This window comes from Chelon labrosus, assembly GCF_963514085.1.
Source record: "Chelon labrosus genome assembly, chromosome: 10".
Lineage (NCBI taxonomy): Eukaryota > Metazoa > Chordata > Actinopteri > Mugiliformes > Mugilidae > Chelon > Chelon labrosus.
In genome coordinates this window covers 9,176,210-9,199,495 of record NC_140360.1, presented here as the reverse complement: position 1 = coordinate 9,199,495, position 23,286 = coordinate 9,176,210, and the positions used below count along the sequence as shown (strand labels likewise).

General features: G+C 41.7%; 1 protein-coding gene across 1 annotated transcript in view; it reads left to right on the top strand.

Moving 5' to 3' along the window:
- kazna (kazrin, periplakin interacting protein a) overlaps window positions 1-23,286 on the top strand; it is a gene marked incomplete at its 5' end in the record, with an annotated part of 199,690 nt that overhangs the window by 3,379 nt on the left and 173,025 nt on the right. The gene's annotated exons all lie outside the window — the stretch shown is intronic.

Genomic DNA, 23,286 nt, shown 5'->3' with positions numbered 1-23,286 from the left:
CAAGGTGGAGTCATAGTTCTATTATTTAAATAACCTATTGGGTATAATTGCGCTGACAGATACACATTTTCAGCTCCTGCAGTGGGAATTAAAAAGATTTGTTCCTCTTGAGGATCAAAGGCAATCCTCAGCACAATAATGGCTCTGAGAAAAAGCCTTTTTTTAAAAAAAAAACTTTCCACTCAATTGCGTAAAATAATATATATATATATATATATATATATATATATATATATATATATATAAAAGGACCTTGGATCGATATTATCACTTCACCAGGTATTCAGATTTCTGCCTCTTAAAACTCATCTCCTGGTTACAGCGTTTCAAGAAAAGCTTTTCTCATGTCTCAGTTAATGTCCAAACACTAATTCTGGCTACATCTGTGTCCCTTCGCTGTGCATTTTGGGTTTTTGCTGTATTTTAACACAGAATCATATATATATATATATATGCTTTCTCTCCTTTTCTTTTTTAATGTTTAATATTTTACTTGTCCTATTATTTCTGCTTGCGGTACATTATTTAAACGGCACTGACTAATGACAGCACGAATTACAAGTTTAATCCCTTACCTTCCTGTTAAATTAGCAGAAAACACTAATCCAAGACAGACCTGAGCTAAACTGAAAGCCTTGAACTGTTTGGGGTACATGCACATACATACTGTAAGAGCGACTACGGGCATAGAGTAATAGAAGTCTGAATGCCCAGAAGTCTGCACCGCTTATATTAAGAAGAGACTTTTTATTTTCAATGGATGTCTTTTCCCATTTGATAACATTCATCATCTACACTGATCAGGCGTTACATTATGACAACTGACAGGACTGACAAGTTTTTCAACCCGACATTTACATGGATGTTACTTGGCCATGTACCACCCACCTAGACCAGACCAGTCACTCCATGATGGCAGCAGCCATCCCCAGCAGGATGCAGCCTGACACAGGCACACACACAAAAACGGTTTAGGAACAACTAAAAAAAACATGAAGAACAGCACAAGGTGTTGACCTGGCCTCCAAATTCACTAGATCCCAAGCTGATCAAGTATCTGTGGGATGATCCATACAGGCCCCTCAACCCACAGGACACCCTCAGAAGTTCCCATGTTCATTTTCTGATGAGTCACAACTGTTTTGAAAGCACAAGGGAGACCTGCACAATATTAGGAAGTTGGTTTTAATGTTAAGCCTGATCAGGGTATATCTGCTTATCCTGTGAAGGGTTGTGGGGAGCTGGCGTCTATTCCACCTAGCACTGGTAGAGCGGTGGAGTATACTCTGGTCAGGTCCCCACTCCATCATAAGGCTAACTCAGAGAGACGCTCTTTGGACTGGAAAGGAAGCCTGAACACCTGTAGAAAACCCAGACAGGTTCAGGGAAAACATGGAAACTCAATGTGTAAAAGCTATCAAGTTTGAACACAGAACCATGACACTGTGAGTTGACAGTGCTAACTACTGCACCACAAAAAAAATTATTTTACAAGTGTGTTTTCCAAGAAAGGGCATTCAAAGAAGCCCTTGGTAACTATGATCACATCCCCAGAGATAAAGGCTACCAGTCTTGACATAAGTTGTAAGCATGTATAGCATGTTTCCAATGAGACCACAATGAGATTATAACTCATAGAGACAATATAAACACTGGATTAAACAATATATTTTCAGTTTTGCAGACAAAGTTACCAATCACTTTACCCTTGACTGTCCTCTAAACCACTGGCAAATCCCAACTCCAGAGAGGTGAACGTGATTTGAAGTTTTAATAATACGTGACCACTGCAGGTGTAGAACATATTTTGGTCTTCTTTGAAGTGATTAATTCCTCTCCTCCTTCCACTTGTGTTATGGTTCCAGCACACACTCGCAGATTCCTCACACCTCCTTACCCGGTGGGCTTTTCCTGCAGTAAGAGATTAGCTTCATGCTGCCGGTGTTGCTAATCATGTAGAAGCAGTCACGTTGCAAGGAGTTTGCCGGTGCGGTCACGGTGTGTGCACTCGGCGAGGTAACATGTTTTCTTGTTTTTTCATGTGGTGAGTCGTGAATTTTAGGATGTTTTCGAGTTTCACATGTATTTTTCCACCGTGGCTCTGCAAGGTCCAACACCAACACTTTCATTCACACTCCACCTGCTGTCGTTTTTTGATGCGCATGAAAACGAAAAGCATGGCGCTTAATTGAAGAAGTGAAGCCACGGGAGAAACATTATCGAACAGTTTGCCCTGCAAGAAAATACAAGTAACCACAATCATCATGCCTGATTAATGTCAAAAACACACTGTGCAGCAGTTTGAGGTTGATGGATGATTTCAGGGTTCCCACAGAGTAGTTTTGATATGTGGGAGCAATTGAAAAAGAGTTCTTCGAGTTATTTTGTAGTGCATGTTGCAGCATTTCAGTTCCCGATTAGTATTTATCACTTATACTCTATGTACCTCAGCTTTCTAACCAAAGGTTCATCGTCCCTTAACCTCACAAACATAAACATGTTTTCTTCAGTACTTATTGTGTGAGTGCAACAATATTATTGTTACAGTAAATTACCTCCAAAGGCATTTGCCTTCAAAGCCTGTTTTCACCTCAGTTGACCTTTAGTTTGCAAAAGTCCACATTAAGAGTGTTTTTATAAAGTGAAACTTAACAAAATAATAAAAAATAAAGTAAAATGATGATGTAACGTGTCCTGACTTTCTTTTCGTCTAGACCTGTTATTGACTGGTCAGTCACAGATGAACGCGGGTCATCCGTCTGCACCAGTGCGCCACTGAGTTATCTTCACATGAGTTAAAAAACCGAGGCATTGGAATCTGTGAAGTTAAATCCCGGGAGGGCATCAGGATCACATGGAAAATATAAAGCTTGCCACTGTGTTCACCCGACCATCCATTTAGAAAACCAACTGTGCAAATCAGCTGTGCAAATATATATATATAGCCACAACATTAAAACCACTGGTGGGAGAAGTAAATAACATTGGCCCATAGGACCCAAAGGCTAACAACATCCTGTTACCAGACGCCACAGGACACCCTCAGAAGGACCATATCCATTTTCTGATGAGTCACAACTATTTTGGAGGCACAAGGGAGGCCTACACAATGTTATGCCTGATTGGTGTATGTGTTTAGATGCACTAAAATATTAATCATCCACTTTTAGCATGCACAAATTCAAACCACTGTAGATGTTTGAATCTGATGGAATTAGAAAATGACTTGATCTTATTATGATCTTAAAAGCATAACCAAGATGGACCCATGTTTTCAGGAGTACGGCTGACATTGATTCACACTTGTTGTTTCCCTCTGGGCACAAGCACTGACGTGGTTATTAAGCTCTAATATTTTTCTACAGTAAAAGGATTATCAAAGGTTTACACCACCTCCTCAAAACATAAAAAAATTCCCTCTGATCAGGCCAGTCTGTTTCAACTGAGGCGGTTACGTGACGCATTTATGTTCTGATTGGGCTATTTTTCCATTTGATACGGGAATCTTGTTGTCCATGTAAGTGAATTTCCTCATTACCAGCAGAGCACTGTCTCATGGTCTTTTGGGAATTGTTCTCACCAGATATCCACCATCCTAGTTTATTATTTAAAAGTGCTCACAGTGGAAAAATGCTGTCAGTGCAGTCATTTCAGTTTAAGTGGTGGACCATGGCACACCAGGCACGTTCTGAAAAATTTACAGAGCAACCCTCCAAGCCTGTTCCCGTTCGTAGACACGGGACGTCTCCAGCTTCCATTAACCTTCAGATGAATAAGCACGCCGCCAGGAGATTGATTCAGGATCAGGCCAGCAGGATCTGTCTTTGCTTCTCCTCCTCTCCATCCCATGTCCATCCTCTACTACACCACCAATAAAGGGCTCCTTGTGAATACAGATAACACGTGTTTACAAATTTCTGTGCTATTGTAAAGTCATGACATGGCTACTATCTGTGCTTTGGAGCTTCACACAGATGTCACAATTCATTCAGTCTGTAGCATTTTTATTTTCCACTGCCTGCCGCTGCACTGACAATCATCTAGCAGGATGTTTGCATTTATTTTTTAACAGGGAATCAATAGGGATGCGCCTATTGTAATCTGTTCCACCTTTTGATGAGGGCGGAATTGTTTTAAGAGGAAATAAAGCCTACGAGAAGACTGGCTGACAAATGCTAGACATAAAATGAAGTACAAAACACCTACAACAGCCACTTTTGTGCAATTTTTAAAAAAATATTTCCTGTTAAAATGCGTAAGTGTCACAAAAAAGTAGCACTAGGTATGTATTGTATTCTTTTCTTTAGCAAGAGCTTAGACTTAGACTTCACTGTCAATGTTTTTTTAACTGCTTCTTTTCACATGCTTTGCAGAAGCATTCATCCTTCTCTCTACCCTTCTATTCCTCTCTATCATCCATAAATCAGACTCGCCAGCATGAAAAACAAAGCCACAAACAAGGGAAACTGGACTAGCTGGGTTAGTTGCCTTGGGTTTCAGCTTGTCATTTTGACTTCCTCTTACCTGAAGTTTGCTGCTTTTGTGCAAACATACGTAAGCATACACTTTTAAGTAACGTGACATGACAAAAATGAGTCAGTCTGGATGTCTTTAAAGATTTCAATTGACTATCCATAACTGTACTATAAGAAAACCACGAAGGCAAATTGGGTCGAGAAAGCAAACTCCCATAAACTAAAATAATAAAAGTTCAGAAAGCGAGCTAACGTCTGGTTAGGGTTACCTTTGCTATAAGGTTGAAGAAATTATATTTCCAGTGCTACAATTTGTGCCATGAAATTACCTCTTGTCCTTTCTGCTGTGAAAGCCTAATTCGCAAGGTGTATGTGAACGCACCATTCGTCACACGGCATCGAGAACACGTCATTAAACGTAAGCGTATGAAACTAAGTCATATATAGGGTTAAAAGCTAAAAGACGCGGTCATAAAATAATATTACGTGCATTATTAGTCCTACTATCATTAATAATATTTTAGAGGTGCTAATGTGAAATTTAGGGGTTTGCTCAAGCACCTCTTAAAAAAAAATGGTGCAAACTGGAACTGGCCTCTGGCTGGGAGAGTGGTGAGGATACTTAAACTCAATTAGAGACAGTAGCTTTGATGCTAGCTAGCCGTGCTAGCAGCACAGACCTGCACACCATAGACATACACTATATTACCAAAAGTATTCGCTCACCCATTCAAATGATCAGAATCAGGTGTTCTAATCACTTGGCCTGGCCCCAGGTGTATAAATTCAAGCACTCAGGCATGCAGACTGTGAAACAAGACATTTGTGAAAGAATGGGCCGCTCTCAGGAGCTCAGTGAATTCCAGCGTGGAACTGTCATAGGATGCCACTTGTGCAACAAATCCAGTCGTGAAATTTCCTCGCTCCTAAATATTCCACAGTCAACTGTCAGCTCTATTATAACAAAATGGAAGCGTTTGGGAAAAACAGCAACTCAGCCACGAAGTGGTAGGCCACGTAAAGTGACGGAGAGGGGTCAGCGGATGCTGAAGCGCATAGTGCAAAGAGGTCGCCGACTTTCTGCACAGTCAATTGCTACAGAGCTACAAACTTCATGTGACCTTCAGATTAGCCCAAGTACAGTACGCAGAGAGCTTCATGGAATGGGTTTCCATGGCCGAGCAGCTGCAGCCAAGCCACACATCACCAAGTGCAATGCAAGGCGTCGGATGCAATGGTGTAAAGCACGCCGCCACTGGCCTCTAGAGCAGTGGAGACGCGTTCTCTGGAGTGATGAATCACGCTTTTCCATCTGGCAATCTGATGGACGAGTCTGGGTTTGGAGGTTGCCAGGAGAACGGTACATTTCAGATTGCATTGTGCCAACTGTGAAATTTGGTGGAGGAGGAATTATGGTATGGGGTTGTTTTTCAGGAGCTGGGCTTGGCCCCTTAGTTCCAGTGAAAGGAACATTGAATGCTTCAGGATACCAAAACATTTTGGACAATTCCATGCTCCCAACCTTGTGGGAACAGTTTGGAGCGGGCCCCTTCCTCTTCCAACATGACTGTGCACCAGTGCACAAAGCAAGGTCCATAAAGACGTGGATGACAGAGTCTGGTGTGGATGAACTTGACTGGCCTGCACAGAGTCCTGACCTGAACCCGATAGAACACCTTTGGGATGAATTAGAGCGGAGACTGAGAGCCAGGCCTTCTCGACCAACATCAGTGTGTGACCTCACCAATGCGCTTTTGGAAGAATGGTCAAAAATTCCTATAAACACTCTCCTCAACCTTGTGGACAGTCTTCCCAGAAGAGTTGAAGCTGTAATAGCTGCAAAAGGTGGACCGACATCATATTGAATTCTATGAGTTAGGAATGGGATGGCACTTCAGTTCATAGAATGAGTAAAGGCAGGTGAGCGAATACTTTTGGTAATATAGTGTATGTCTATGCTGCACACCACCAACTCAGATTGGGGGGTGTGGTCTAATCAGTGACACCTGGATAAGCATGGCGTCTACGGGAAGTCGCAACACACCGGCAGAATTGAACGCAAAGATGCCTTCTCTAAGGTAAGGCGGCATAATCTGTTACTGTTTGTTAGTTTTTGTCAGAAATCAACATTAAGCTACTTGCTTGCGTCACTTATTAGGGTGATGGCAGATCTCTAAATTTAGATGGCGGAGACAACATCTTCTCTTGATTTACTAATAGGCCCATGTGGTGAAAGTCGAGTCGACGTCGACTAGTCGATGACGTCACACATAGAAACACAGTAGAAAGTAATGCTTTGCAACAATGAGATCTATGTTCTTGACCTGAATACATACACACAAATTAAGCTATGGAGGATTTTCTGCTTGTTTATTGAAGCTTGAACACGTTAACACCATAAACGCCGTCAAAAAGAAAGACACTCTACAATCACAGCAACAATGTCAACTAATAGAACACAACAGAACTGAACACAAACTTCCGCTTATCAATACTGTGCGCTGCAGATAGGTTTAGGTTATATAAATCAGCACAGTCAACAGTGTTTAATAACTACTTTACAGCGTGTTGTAAGATAATATAATGTAGCCGGGCTAAAATAAAAACGCGATACATCTCCAAAGCCTTTTCCATGTATAGCAGCTAAAGGTCTAATAACTTCAGGTAATGAAATTCACCCGCAAATTGTTGATTTGCAGCGTCCTTCTCTCTGTTACCATAGGGGAAGTTGTTAATTGAGAGGATTTGGACCGTTCCTCTGTTAGCGTTAGTGGATGCCTGTTCAGATTGCAGTAGTACATTTATTGTATTTGCAGACACTTGATGAACTGCTGCTAGTTTGCTGCAATGACCCACTGGGCTCCTCACCTGTCTTCCAGAAGGCGTCCATGTTGTTATTGTTACGTGATCGGCGACTAGTTGACTTACTGCTTAAAGCTTCATGGCACAGCAGTAAAGTCGACTAGTCGACAAATCGGTACAACCCCTAGTGTATAGTAAGTGATTCACTGGGGTGCATAGAGATTATACTGATTAAATCCTGCATTCATGCATAGCCTACAGGTGTTCATCCCTGAAATGCTGCCTATATATAAAGTACTGCTTTGTGTTAAGCACTGAACATTACATATAATCGGCCGTGCTTCTGTTGGCAAACATCATGAATTTCCCACAGGGTTTAGGGTGACTCTGCAGAGATGAGGGGGTGGACACTGGATAAGCTGGAGCTTGTTTGTTCCTCTGAATCTCTCTATTTTTATTTATCTTTTTAATAATTTCCCAATTTGTGTGAAATTAGACTTGTCACATTTTTACATAGCTGGACAGTGGTGAGTCTCATTTCCTGCTATTGAATGATGCGGCCCTTTCAGTTATTGGATATTCACAGCAAGCACTGCCTTCTGATTTTACTTTCTTATAGTTTTTGAGGTAGGAAAGTATGAAGTATGAAGAGTGCTGCATTTTTTTTAGAGAATTAAATTATTGCTAGAAATATTATTATGGACCCAGAGGGCTGCCTTAAATTAGATCACTGATTATTAAACACAGTGATATCTGTAAAAGGTAGCTGACTGGGGAATGGCGTGTTCTCTAAAAGATAATGGATCATCATTGTAATAAATGTGGCTGCAGGTGGTGAAGCATCCTTTTGTCGAGTCTTGGGGACATTTAGAAAGTGCGTGACATTTTCTCTGCACGGTTGTTCAGTTCTTGAAGTGGCAGAATGAATGTGCTGTCTGCTGCAGGACAACATACATTTACATTTCACTGCGGTCGCCAACAGAATATGCTGTCCGCACTGAAAGTTACTGCAGTGTAGAGATTTTTTTGTTGACATAGGAAAAAACTAAATAAAATCTACCAGTGGCTCTGTGTGATTATCCTGTCAAACTGCAGTCTTGCACAGCAGTCGGCTACAAGGTGTTGGATGGAGGATAGTCAGAATCCTTAAATGCCTCTTCTTAAGGCATTTACTGTGCCTCCTACAACATACCACTGAATTAAGCTAGTTTTACTTTTTCAAATTTCGACAGCCTAATAAACGGTTTAGACTTCTGCATTTGTGCATTTGACGCCGTAGCTACGGCGACAGTGCAGATCATAAGCAGACCCTAATGCCCTCACTGATGTGCACCTCCCCAGAAATGTAACAACGCGCCGCGGCGACGCAGACCGCAAGAGCTGTGATTGGTCCGCTTGGTAGTAGCATATTTCCGCTTTAGTATTTCCGGCTGCTTCTCCATCTCCGCAATTTTCTAATTGATTGTTTTGGATCATAAAAAATGGAACACATTGAGGAAAGGTTAACTCATCTTCGGGCGAAAGTTTCAGTCGCCATTGTTGAAAGTGAAGCAGGAGGTGGAAACAAAAATTAATCCGACTGGCAAAAAAGACTTGGTGCCGACTAGCATGTTTACAGGGTGAGCTGGACTGACGAGCACACTAGTATAAATGGCTCGCAACGGCATTGGCTATGTGTGTAGGTTACGGTGTCTAGTCCCGCAGTATTTATGGCTCTTTTAAAGTCCTGTTTCTACTTCCTACTTCACTTTCAACAATGGTGACTGAAACCAAAATTTCGCCGACGACGAATCATACAAATGTTCGTATCCCCAAACATCCTCAGTTAACCTGTCATCGACGTGTTCCATATTTATTGATACAAGACAATGAAATTGGAAACACGGTGCTACCAAGCCGACCAATCACAGCTATTGCGATCTGCGTTGCCGCAGGGCATAGTTACATTTCTGGGGAGGTGCACGTCAGTTACGGTGCTGCATCAATTTAATGCAGAAGTCTAAACCGTCTATTAACTCTCTCTGTGGGTATGTGGATGGATTCATTTTAAATGGCGGTATTCACAGTTTCAAATCTTGTCACCTTTTAACAAATCACAAAAAGCTTGCGCTGCATGTATTTCACAAGAGACGTTTGTACTTGTTACTGCAGAGGATGAGCAGGTGTGACTACTGACGCAGCATGAAGGTATTAATTGTATTAATATTATACCTGTGATACAGAAGTGTCTGATGAAGGATTTCTGTTTGCTCAGATCAGGCTCCTTCGGTGGCAGATGTTACATAATTAGTGGAATAGAATCTGTCTCCAAATAAATTAAATTTCAGCTGTACACTTCACGTAGACTCTAGTGTAAATTTTTTCCCATCAACAGGGGTGCAGTTTGAAGGTACAGATTTCACTGGGAGGGGGGGTTACGTCAGATTTTTCCATCCTTCTTAGAGTAGAATTATACAGAGTGTCGGTTTAACTCTATTTGAGAGATCACGGCGAGCTATAGGAACAAACAGTGTCTTAGCGGGAGCAGCTGTAATCCTCGCTAAAAACTGAAAGTTGATTATGTTTGCAGTTTTGATTGTTTCACAGCAGTGTCTCATATTCTTTGGCACCGGGATGACACGTGTTTCCTTTCCCTTGTTGTTTTCTTTTTCTTTTTTTCCTCGTCGGCTGCATTTATCTTCAAGCGGCAGGTGGATGATGCGTCAGCAGCGGTGTGATTCTTCTGCCAATCACGTCGATCCTGCTCAGTAATCCTTTCGCTTTCCTCCTCCTAAATCCCTCACTTCAGGTGCCTGTGCTCTCCCATCTAGACAATCCATCGCTGCCAAGCTTTCCTTTTTGAGACGGGAGATCATTGATGAGTGATAAAGGCTTAGGCTTTAATCCCGAACACATACAGGATTACTGAACAAGTGCTGCACATCTGAAGTAAAGCAATACTGCCCACTGTGACGTTGAGAATAGAGGTGAGAAGTTTTGTACTTCAGTTGTGGTAATAGTGATCCCAGATAATTATAACTCTTATCAATAGTCACAATTTGCCTACTTCTTCTTTCTTTTCAACCCTTTACTTTCTTTCTCTGATGGTTTTCACATTTTTCACCAATGCAACTCAAACCCTAAAGCTGCAGCCACACTTTTACAAATGTAATTTTAAGACCAAAACAGAATAGCATTTTAGCAGTTTCTTAACTAATCGCCGCCCATACGTCCTCTGTGTAGGGTTGATAATGCTGCCGATAATGCTGGAACGGTCACAAAGTGTTTATATCTTGCAATTGAATGGCACAACGGCTGATAAACTGGTCAGTATGTCGGGGGAACTACTGGTACTCAAGGCTGATGTATTTGTTTTCTTCCATCAAAGAGAAATGTTGTTGCTGCTACATCTTCCCCTATTTCCAAGATGCGTGGAGGACGACCCTTGTAGCTCATGGAATAACTCTGTCAGGCCGCCGCGGTTTGGGATTTACAACTTCATGTTTGTTTTCGTCTGTGAAAGGCTCAGTGATACTTCTATGACAGATCAGGAAAGAACATGTAGTCTCAATGGTCTTTAAGGACAAACCCACTGTGAAGTCACACATTGATGTCCTGAGGACAGTTTTGAAATGCTCCAGCCATGGCCATCTGGACGGCGCCTTGCTCCCACTTATTTAAAAAAAAAAAAGAGGTAGGGTTCACGTTGCGCTGAGGGTGCCTAGATGATAGCACCTACCTGTTGCTCAGCAGCAACACCCTTAAGTGTTGTGCTGTAAATTTGGGCTTTTAAAGATGGGAATCAATCGGAACTAACGAAATTTTGGAGCCAGCTTTACATGGTGACTGTTTTGGCTTCATTTTTCAGCCCTAGAGGATGCTATGGCAGTGACTGAACAGGTCCAATCAGGCCTAAATGGGCCATGTGGACACTAGGCATGAATAGACCAACAATTATGTATTATAAAACAAAAACGTATTATTTGGTTGTACTCTGAGAGGCCCGCCCTACTCTTCATGTTACCAGCGCTGAAAGCAGAGAGATGTATCTTTGTAGCACTCAAAGGTTACATTTAATTCCCCACAATAGATAATGAGGGACTCCTAATGCAACCCCTAATTGGCTTATATCAGCGGGCTTGAAAATGAACGATGAAGGCCGGTAGCTGAACTGCTTTTGCCTCCTGCTGTGCTGCGTATTCAGTGATATAGCGCACAATCTTTTATAGAGCAGAATGTTCTCTGTTCCCCGCTCTTACCTAAGCCTGATAATATCAATGAAAGAGAGCGTAGCACTAATCCCATACTGTAGATCTCAGCCTCAGAAATGCCTTTTAAGATGAAGGTTATTCAATAAAATGAGCATAGATACAGGTTTTACTTGCTATTTAATGGGAAAAGCATTACGTGTGGGTAAAGGATGCTCTCATTAAATGTTAAATATTAATTAAAAGCTAAATTTGATGATTTGTATAAACCGGAACAAAGAGATTATCACAAAAACAGATACTGTTGTATGATCTAACAAAGGTTAGAGAAGTATGTTTCGCTCCACGGATGTGTCGAGGCTTAACATCTCACCTTCCTCTATAATTATCACAGGCCCCACTGCCCGAGGGAGTAATCTCACTCTATCCGAGGTGTTAGGATGGCACAGCGCAGTGGGCTTCAGAACCACACAGAGCCGACTGAGCCGACCCCGGCGATTGGTCAGGCTCTTACACAAGTGTTGCCTCAACCGCAAGAAGTACTTGCTCAAAAGAAAACCACACTTCAAAAAAATATTATTATTAAAAATGAAAAATAAATGTTAAATTTCCAATTGACATACCTCTAACCTGGCAATACAGATGTTTTTGAGATTATTCTCCCTGAGATACCTGCTGCCAGGATTCTACAGTTGGGAGATGAATGGATTTTCCTTGAGGTTGCTCACAGCTTTGAGAAATTGCATGTAAAATATTTATCAGTAACATGTCTCTCTGAGTTACACTGGCCCTGTAGTGAATAGTTTTCTTTGGAAGTGTTTTCTACTAGTAAAAAGGAACCAGACTGATATATAGATGAGAAAAATGCAATGTAATGTCCTGGCTTTAATTCGTCTCGGATATACTGATATAAGGCTGTATAGATCAGAGGTGCATGGGAACAACTGACAATTGTTTTTGTGCAGATGAATATACCTAAGATTATGTGTTCAAATTGCTTAATGTGTCCCTTACATGCAGGATTCAGTTTGTTACCAGTTTGTTGAAGAACTCAACACAGTGCTACACTTTTAGGGGTCCGTAACATGTAACATCTACATTTTAAAGCTGAGAGCACCACTAACAAATTTTCCCTCCATTCCTTTGTATTGGAGGATGTGCAGACACTTCAAAGAGACTACAAAGATGATCAAGTAAATCTCCATTAGAGGAGTGTGAGACAGTACACCGTCCATGGTTATTTATCCAAGCACTGTCATCCACGTCCATTCATCCATGCTCTATAATATATCTAATGAAGACTATGAGGGAATGTTTTTTACTGTTGACCTTTTGGATATAAAATGTTGTCACTTCATATTTTTCAGCCTGTGAGACACTTGTGTAATACTTACACACTTAGCATATGAATTCTTGAGTTATGGCCAAAATAACAAAAAGTTTTGTAAAGTCACAGTGACCTTTGACCTCCAAATTCTCCAAAATTCAGTTCCCCCTTGAGGCCATCTGGTATCTGGGCCAGAGTTGAAGACATTCGCTCCATTAGTTGGGATATACTGTGCCACTGACACATAGCATCAGCAGATTTTCATACAAGTCCTGACAGTAAACAAAGAGAACCCATTTAAACTAATGAAACCAAATTATTATACTTGTGTATACTTGCAGTGGCAGGGGAAATGTCTTCGGCTTGTGCTTAATTACCTTAACTGGCCGCACCTTAGAAGATGTGAATGAAGGGCATTGTTGCCGAGGCCTAAGAATCACTTTTCAGCTGCAGAGGGTCAACATGTCTCACCGGCAGCCTTTGTGTTTTTATTTTTAATGAAATGAACCCTTATTTTTGTCATGTGTCTCCACTTTATGTTGCGATACTCGAGCCGGGCCATACAAGTTAATTTCAAGACCAGATTAGAGTCCGTCTGTTTAGAACTGAGATGAGTGATGAGCTAAAATTCCTTCAAGCCAATGTAGATAACTGTTCAGCAGTTACCGTATATGTTTAGGAGGTCACAGCAGATACCGAAAACAAGGGTTCACTTACTTTTGCGACTCACAAATGATGAATTTTCTTGAATAATTAAATGCACAAGTATAATATTTAATTTGTTTTATTGGTCTTTCTTTGTCTACACACTGATGTTTTGACTCAGAAATGTAGAAAATTATGAGGGGGTGCAAATACGTTTAAGCGGCACTGCAGATAAGGACGGACAGCCCAAAAACTTAACACCTCTAGTTATGGCTGTCACAGTGGCAGACGATTAAAAAAAACTTTGTTTTACCGATGAAGTTTTGTAACTACCTCAGAAAAAATCGAAAACAGCCACAGCATAACAGTTTTATGGACGTTTCTTTGAGCCGTTAGCGCTTTGAAACGATTTGAAACTCATTTAATTAGACCATTTCCTTGAATGGATGTTCCCTGATGATACACAACAATCAGTTCTAACTTCGCCCTTCAAAGGGCTTTCATTATACATGTAATCCTTCTCGCTGATGTTTTCGCAGCAGCTTCCAGCCCCCACAGTCAAACCACTTGGGATGACAGTAAAAGGAAATGGTCTTGTCAAGTGTCACAGCAACCCCTGCTCACATTACAGACTGCCCTACAGAGATCATTATCCGACCAACTTCTTAGCAGCTGCATAAACCATCATGAATATTAAAATCTCAGGAGGCGTCGTGTCAGGTGCTTAAAAAAAAGTATAATAATACAAGAGGTCTGATTTCTCTGGCTAGACTCAAAGTTACTTTAATTTGCTATTTTGATTTTTTGCTAATGCATGAACCCTTCATCCGTGAGTTCAGAGAAACGGCATGATCCCTTTAGAGAACACGTGAGGCGAGAACATTTTGTCTCTGCGCCGCAGAGAAAACAAGAGCGCCCCATTTAAAACCGGCCCCGTGGATGAGAGATGTTCGTGGGTTGCTCGGAATTTCAACCGTCTGAGGTCGTTTATCCCCGAGATTCACATTTTAATCATCGCAGTCGCGCAGACACAACAAACAAATGAACGTCTGCTTTGACACCACGCACAGGCAAACATTGAGCAGCCTCTAGGTACTTGTCCTAGATCCAAACTTTCACAGTATTTACAAAGACAGTTTTTTTTTTATATAGTTCAGGGATGCAAATAACACATTCTCAGACCACCCAGTTGCCTATGAATCCACAAATGTTCCCCTGGCATTAAAACCAGACAGTTTTAAGTTGACATAACAGTATAATCTCATCTAGTCTTGGCGCTGGAGTGTTGAATCCCTCCTGTTTCTATAGATCTTTGTGTTGGCTGTGACTGAAAATCAAAAACAAGCGCTAGAGACTACAAAGCGTCAGACATTAGGCTTTTCCTTTTAACTTAAGAGCCCAGAGTCTGTTTAGGAGGCTACATTGTTGGAAGCGTGGCAGTATGCTGCAGCTGCTGTCCCTTTGTGTCCAGATATTATTTATTATTCTGTCTCATGCTGAAATGGTGTGTAATCCCTTCAGCGGTTGAGGATGTTGTTACAAGTGGGGCAGAAAAACACAAGAATGAGGACAGAAGAAGAAGAAGAAGAAAAGAGTCTCAGTCATGTAAAGCACAGCAGAAACAGAAGGGAAAAGCTGAGGGGATGCTCTCTCTCTCTGCTGGAGGGAGAAATAGGCAGATATCGTGAGTCTGTGCCAGATTTTTCTATCACTGCAAACGTACATCCACATATACACAAACAGACACGAAGCATTTTAAAGTGCACAGTTAACCACCTCCAGGAAACCACATCCCATTTCTGCTTCTCTCTCTTTATTCCGCCCATTACAGCAGTAACAGATACGATTAGTGGGGTTTAATGAGCTCTGCAGAGATGAGAGTTCTGCTCGCTGCTTCACAGCTACAGTACCCCCGGGGTTCGGCGCCACTCAGCGAAGGATGTGCCTTCCTCTCTTGTTTGCACCGTTTCTGCATCTTCATCATCAGCATGCAGTCACGCATGATGTTTAAGCATGTGGTTAACATGTGGTTTGTTCATGGATGTAAAAGGATTATGCTTTTGTCATGTAAAGTACCAGGTGTTTGGACACGCCTTCTCATTTAATGGTTTCTCTTTAATTTTATTCTGGAGAATCTATTCAGGACTCATAGTCCAAAAAAAAAAATAAAAATCCTTATTGATCTGAGTTCATGCACTCCCTCAAAACAATATTAGTTCAGGTAAACTTGACCCAGTCAAACTGAGATGGTGCGGGATGAGTTGGGCCGCGTAGAGTGAAGGCAAAGCAGCCAACAAGTGCTCAACACCTCTGGGAACTCCTTCAAGACTGTTGGAAAACAATTCCAGGTGACAGCCTCGTCGAGATGAGAGAAGGCGGAGAGTGTACAAAGCTGTCATCAAAGCTGCTTTGAAGAATCTAGAATATAAAACATACACCAATCAGCCACAACATTAAAACCTTTGGACTAAAACTAAAACCTCTGGACCTGGCATTCATGTGGATGTTACTTAGACATGTAGCACCCATCTAGACCAGCCCAGGCACCCCCACCCCATAGCAATGACACTCCTTGATGGGAGCAGCCATCCCCAGCAGGATGCAGCCTGACACAGGCACACACACAAAAATAGTTTAGGAACAACTAAAAAAAACATGAAGAACAGCACAAGGTGTTGACCTGGCCTCCAAATTCATTAGTTCCCAAACTGATCAAGTATCTGTGGGATGATCAACAGAGACCCGTCCCCTAATCACTGGACCACTGTGGATGTTTGAATCTGCTGGAAACAGAAAATGAATATGTTATTTCGCCTAACTTTGTTGATTATCTGTATTGATTAACTTCAATAATAACCAAGGTGGACCCATGTTTTCAAAAGTACGGCCAACATTGATTCAGGCTTTGTTTATCTCGTTGATTCCCTGTGGGCACAAGCACTGACGTGGTTATTAAGCAAGGGAGGCTGTTGGAAAACATTAAGGCACAAGGGAGGCCTGCACAATATTAAGATGGTGGTCATAATGTTATGCCTGATCAGTGTATTCTGTTTTATTTACTACATTTGCATTCCTTCATGTCTCCAGTATTAATCTACAGTACTTGTAGAAAACTTGTACGTGTCGGTTCATCACAGATTACTGTGGTGCGTTCAGGTGCATCTCCGGTGGCCTAATTTCCCAAGATAGTTGGTGCCTTAGGTGTGTTCATGTCCTCATAAGTTGGAAAGTGTAGCAAAGAAACAATCACAGTGTGTTGTAGTTTTTGCTCTGAGCCTTCAAACATTGATATGCGTTTCCAGTATTTGCATGACGAAGAATTGCAGAGAAAAAGAATCAGTTGAGGCATGACAAATGTGAAAGACATGATATGCAGCTTGCAAGTAAGCAAATATTTGCCAAGTTTAGGGAAACTCACACCCATGTTTCTGCGTATATTAAATCAACCCAGCTTACTTTCCAAGTTGTTGTTCGGCTCATGTTGTTGCCAAGTCAGTTTGTTTTCCAATTCTGAACACAGTCTTTATAAAGTCATCTACTCCGGACACGGCGTGCTTTTAAAGTTAAACTATGGCCTTCTTGGTAAACTGATGTACATGTTCTCACATAACATTGTATTTGAGCAGTAGTATTTAAGGAGTAGAGCCTTAAATGTACAAAATGCCGCTGTCATGCTCATTAACCAGACAGAAACATCCTGCTGTAATCTCTGTCCCTACATGTTTATGCTGCTCATTCTCGTATTCCAGATCGGATTTGCCTCAGACATGTACGGATGGATTTAAGAAGTTGACATTTCCAGTCAAGAACAAATAAAAACTTGATACTTTGTTGGTGTACAGTTTGCTTTTCGAGCCTCGGCAACAGAAACCGGATGAGCTTATGCTCATAAACAAAGGCTTCTGCAAAGCCTGCCAGAGTCTGGTTTTAAGCCAGGGGACCTGTAAGAGCCCAGAACGAATATTGCCTGTTTTCAGGAAGGCTGAACTAAGATCAATAAGGATTTTTTTTAACTATGACTTGTGAAATAAAGATATATAACTGGAAATTAGCACAAGATGTCCCCTTTAATATCTTTCATAGTAGCGCTGCAAACACAATTGATCACAAGGATGAATATGATCATTAAAAATTAATGAAATCTCCATGCAGTGGTTGAAAAACCCAAAATATGACATTTTCAATTATATAAATGTTTATTTTTCTATATGTATTTGCTTGATTTTAAAGCTGCAGCTCGGTTATTGCATTGAATGATGAAGTACCATACACTTTCTCTAGTAATCTGAATAGGCAGTGGTCCATTAGTCCACTTCTGTTTCACCCAGTGTGTCTGTGACTGCTAAAGTATTTCGTACACTTTCGTCATGGGATGAGAATGGAACGAGCGCACGCATAAAGTGCCAAGGTTCCTGTTACAGTATTTGGCTCCTTTTCCTCCTTTGCGTTCATGTGGATGCGAGCGTCGCATCCCCTATCAGGTGGTGTATCTTCATCCCCTCAGACAGACTCCATGTTGGCATTAATTGCCGTGCTCCTTTTCATGTTTTATCGGGCTAAGCCTGGGAACGTTTCTCACTTCAGTGATTTGTTTGATTTGCATTTATTTCACACTGGGATTTAATTTATGTGAGTGCTATAAACAAACATCCGTCTGGTTCGGTTCTCAGGCGTAAAGACTCGGGGAGCCAGCCGTGTGGTATTTTATTGTTGCCATCAGGGGGCAGTGCTGCCAAGCCAGAGCATTTTCTGTTGGATAGTGTGAATTTACTCAGGTGAAATCAGAGCTGTTTTACGTTTTATGAGACTTATAAACTGCTCCACTTCAAATGACCTCACATCTTGTCAGTTGTGACTCTGTGTTTGCAGATTCAGACCACGGTAGGAGGTCATCACTCTCTTTTTAAACATAATAATATGTCCAGCATAGAAATGTGCACATTGACTTCTTTATATCAAGCAAACCACTCATACCCTTCAGTACTGAGTGTCTGACTGCCTCTCCGAGCCTTAGCAGAGCTTCCCCTCTGCCTAAAATAACCATTGTTGTGATGTTAATGATGCTGTTTATGATCCAGAATTCATTAGTTTTTTACAGCTCTTATAGTTCATCTGTTCCATCTGCCAGGTGTTTATGAAGCGCATCCCTTTGAGCCCTTCTTAATTGTGCACCCACAACACCGCAAGGCTTCCAGGGAATTAGATTCACTAATGTGAACACAAAACAGTGTTTCCCCGACTGGCCACACAATTGTCCTCCATTATGTGGCTGTTTAATTAATGCCTTGATGCAACGTGACACTATTCACCTTCTTGTTTCTGGCAAATAAGACATCAGCGTGTTTTCTTATAAAAACGGGACCGTTTCTACATTTAGCACGAGCAAAACCTGGAGTATTGTGAGCAACGCTGTCATTAAATTAAGTTTTCTTTGTAAATATAATTGAGATATTTCATATATTAGAGAAGATTTGACACTCCAAGGCCGTCCTCAATAACTATACACTAATATTATTCACAACTGAACTTAAAAGGGGAACTACCGTTTTTTTACAACCTGGACGTTATTTCTGGCATAAAATACGATTGTTTACTCACCTATATAACTTTGGTGTCATTTGCAGTCGTTCGGGAGATATTTAGATCCGCGTACATCCATATAGTGGGAGTGACTGGGGCACCGAAACGCAGCCTCTAAATAGCGCTGCTTGTTTACCTGTAATTTGCTCCTGCTAGTTTTTTTGCAACATGGCTGAATATTTTTCCGATTCTGAGGTTGTGGATGACGACTTTATTTATGATGGACGTCCTTACCGTTTTGAGTCAGAGTATACGGATGAAGAGCTCGTTAAAAGGAGGATGTGGAGGCAGAGAGAGGAACAGCTGGCCAAAGAACAACAAACTGCTGCACATCCACAAATAGATAACAGGTAACTCCGGACTCAACGGGGAATAGCACTAGCGTATCATAACAACATATTGGTGAAATGAACGAGTTTTGCGGCAGATAATGCGTAATTTAGAGGCTGCGTTTCGGTGCCCCGTTCACTCCCACTATATGGATATAAGTGGATCTAATTATCTCCCGAACAACTACAAATGACACCAAAGTTATATGGGTGAGTAAACAATCGTATTTTATGCCAGGAACAAGGTCCAGGTTGTAAAAAAACAGTAGTTCCCCTTTAAACACCTTGATTTGTAACAGCAAGTGCAAAATGTTTTCCCTATCCACACTATTCCACATTTATTATTTGCAGTATAAAGTTTCTTGATACTTGAAGAACTCGGACGTGTATGACTTTATTCTGTGTGGCACAGTGCCATGCAGAGCAGTGACCGTACGTCCGGCATCAGAAATATAATCCAGAATTGGATTTTGGCTCATCAACTCTCCACATTTCTCCACATTTCTCCAAGGTTTCATGTGCGCCGCGAACAATTCCCATGAAATAAGCCCCTTTTATCTCGACTTTAGCCTCGACTACTGCACCTTTATCCTATTAGGCTCGCTGCATACGTTCTTTTCAAACATTTTTCACTAGTAGTGATCTTATTTCCCCCCGGCACCCTCACAGAGTTCTTCCTCTTGGACAGATAAAGGCCTGATGGGACGCCACGCTGGCCTCTCCCCCTCATCTGTTGTGCCGTTCTTGCTCTATAGGAGGACACGCAGGGCACTTTGAGATTTCCCTATGCTGAATGAGACGGAAAAAGAAAAAATAGAGAACAGAGGAAGAGGGAAATGCAAAGACTGAACCGGAATGACAATTTTATTCTCTTTGCATCTATTGTAACCTAACTACTGCACCTTTTTTTTTTTTATCTTCCTCCTCCCCAGCTGAGTACGTCTGCCTCGCTTTCATCAGCTTCCATATTTGCTGGAGGGAAGCTGCAGGTGAAATCTATTTCAGGTTGCAGAGGACGACGCAGAATGACAATCCCTATTGTTTGGTGGATTTTGCACCCTTATCCTTGATCACTCTGTCACAGTGATGCAGTGAGTTACTCTGCAGAATGTCAGTGTGTGATTAAAAGCAACCAAGTTAACATTGTAAATGTTTTACGTGGCTAATATCAGTTCCAGGTCGTAAAAATGTTCTACTAATGTTTTCCAAATAGCCCTGGCCACATTAGTTCCTACTGAAATAGATAATGTTTAATGATATAATGAAATCTATAGTTGTAGCTGTTCGGTTTATGCTTGAGAGAACGTGTGTGCAGCTGGAGAACGATGACCTTGATGGAGTGTGGACGCGTGTAGATCCTGAATCGATTTCTGTTGATGGCATCTTTTAGCAGAAGGCATCGATTGTGCGCGTCATTAAACCTGAAACGGCACTTCCACATCATTTTGTTTTTGCACCTTGTTGCTTCGGAGGCTTAATGATCGCGGCATCGACGGCCGGGCGATCTGTGTTCGGTGTTCAATACGCAGGGCAGAAAGGTGCGAGACCCACCGGACCGCGACAAAATATCTGTATTGATTTCGGCGCATAGTGTGGCTTGATCGATGGCTATGAATTTTAATCTTTTTTTTCTTATTCCAATGATGTTTACACTTCACTGGTCTGATCTGTTGTTTTAGTTTTAAGTCATCTTCATTGCACCGGTGAAGCCTTTTGATTCCCAGGTCATTTGGTTGTAATAGGGTGATGCTGTAGGTTATATTACACCTTTTAAATTTGACCCCACTATTAAACACATTATTGAATTTACACATGCCCAGCAATATTGATTTCAAAGCGTAGCATTGTGTCAACTTTGTAAAGCTAGAATTAATGCAGAGCTGCTGTATTGATTTGATATAGGTTACCAGATACCATGGCCATATGTGCAGACACCTGAGCCCTAACTTAAGACTGATGAAAATCAATGTATTTACCACATTGTGATGAACATGGTTTTGGTCATTTAGTGTGCAGCTGACTCAAGGAGCTCTTGGACAAATTACTTGTCTCCACTGATCTGCTTTCCCTCTTGCTTAGAAGAAGCACATACGCCGATCAGGCATAACCTAATATTATGTAGGTCTCCCTTGCGCCTCCAAAACAGTTGTGACTCATTGTTGGTGTCCGGCCTTTGGGTCCTATGGGACAAGGAAAGGAGCCTCTGTGGATCAGACTTGTTCCTTTGCATCCCACAGATGGAAAGAACAAACTCTTAACTGACTAAAGCGTTCTTGTGTGTGTGCCTGTGTCAGGCTGCATCCTGCTGGGGATGGCTGCTGATACCATCAAGGAGTGTCTGTTATGGGGTGGGGGTGCCTGGTCTGGTCCAGGTGGGTGATACATGTCTAAGTAACATCCACATGAATGAATGCCAGGTCCAAAAGTTTTCCAGAAGAACGTTGTATTGTCACAAGATGGTCAATGTTATTCACTTCTCCTGTCAGTGGTTTTAATGTTGTGGCAGATTGGTGTATACATGACATGACTTTTGATATAAAATAATTTCCGGCACATCCTGAAAGCTGCAGGGTCACAAAGCCGACATCAGCTTGTGCATTTTCAATATTACTTGTGTCACTAGTGCGTGTTCATTATTTTCCCAGTAGAGGGCACTATGACTCAGTGCCTGAAATCTCACTAACCAGCTCCATACAGTGTGCCACTGTGTGGTTTTCCGCTTGATTGAAAATATGCTGAAATTACTGGTAAGACTAAATGTGACCATTTGCCTTTTAAATCAATCGCAATTAAAGCATAAGCTGGAAAGAACAAACTCTTAACTCACCAGACTGCAGTCAGCGTTTAGAGAGCTTAACTGGCCGTATAGTGTCTGCGAGCTATTCATTATTCTGACGTCTGCTCAACTCTCACCTCGAGGGGACACAGTCTTCCTCTTCAAACCCCCTCGTTCCCTTCTTATCTCTGCCGCCTTTCGGTGCCGACTTGTCAAATTTCCTACTCAAAGCTTGTTTGCTTGAAAATGTCAGCCACGGTGAAAGATTCTCGTGGTTATGTAACACATTAATCTATGCTTTTTTTTTTTTTTTCTCTGCGCGTGGGCTTTTGTGTCTGAAAGAGGCTTTAAATTTGCATCCTGAAAAGACGCAGATGCCTGGCCTAAAATCATTCAACTCATATGAACTTGTCAGGTTGGATTTGTTTATTTAGCAGAGGAGACGTGATGGCTCAGTTTGCATGAGATGACCTCTGGGCAGAAGGTCAGCCTTTCATCGCAGCGCCTCTGTCTCCCTCTGTCGCTTTAAATGTAAGGTTTTAGGAAAGTTTAAACGCTGGGAAGACGGATAACGAGGCATTAGGGGCTGGTGTGGCAGCTCATGAAAAATACAAAAGCTACTTATGCTAAAAAGGCGCAAAAATATGGCAGTGGCTTTTCTCTCCGACTCCTTCGTTTATCCAACGTTTCCACCATGTGGGTGGCCTCGGAAATATTTGTGCCGACCTTTCAAAGATCAAAGGTCAGGTAATGGCAAATGGGAAGAGTGTTGAGGAAGTCTTTGTGTGTGTGTGTGTGTGTGTGTGTGTGTGTGTATGTGTGTGGGTGTGTGTGTGTGTGTGTGTGGAGGGTTCGCGAAGGAGGAAGTACAGTAAGGGTGGCGAGTTTTGTAATGTGGGAGCCTAGCCGGAGAGGAAACCTGAAAGGAGAGGGCCACGCAAGGGTAAGAGCAGGGAAACAAAAACAGGATGGCTCTCAGGCCGACATGGAACATTCTGGACCAGAGAGGGCGTTGACAGGGAAAGTTGGTGACAGTGTGACAGTAGGAAACCGTGTTCTCACCAAACCCTATCTCTCTTGTTCCTCCTCAGCAAAAGGTCGGCAGTGCATCCACAGACAAAAAAAATAAAATAAATAATAATACTAATAAGGATTTTATGATCAT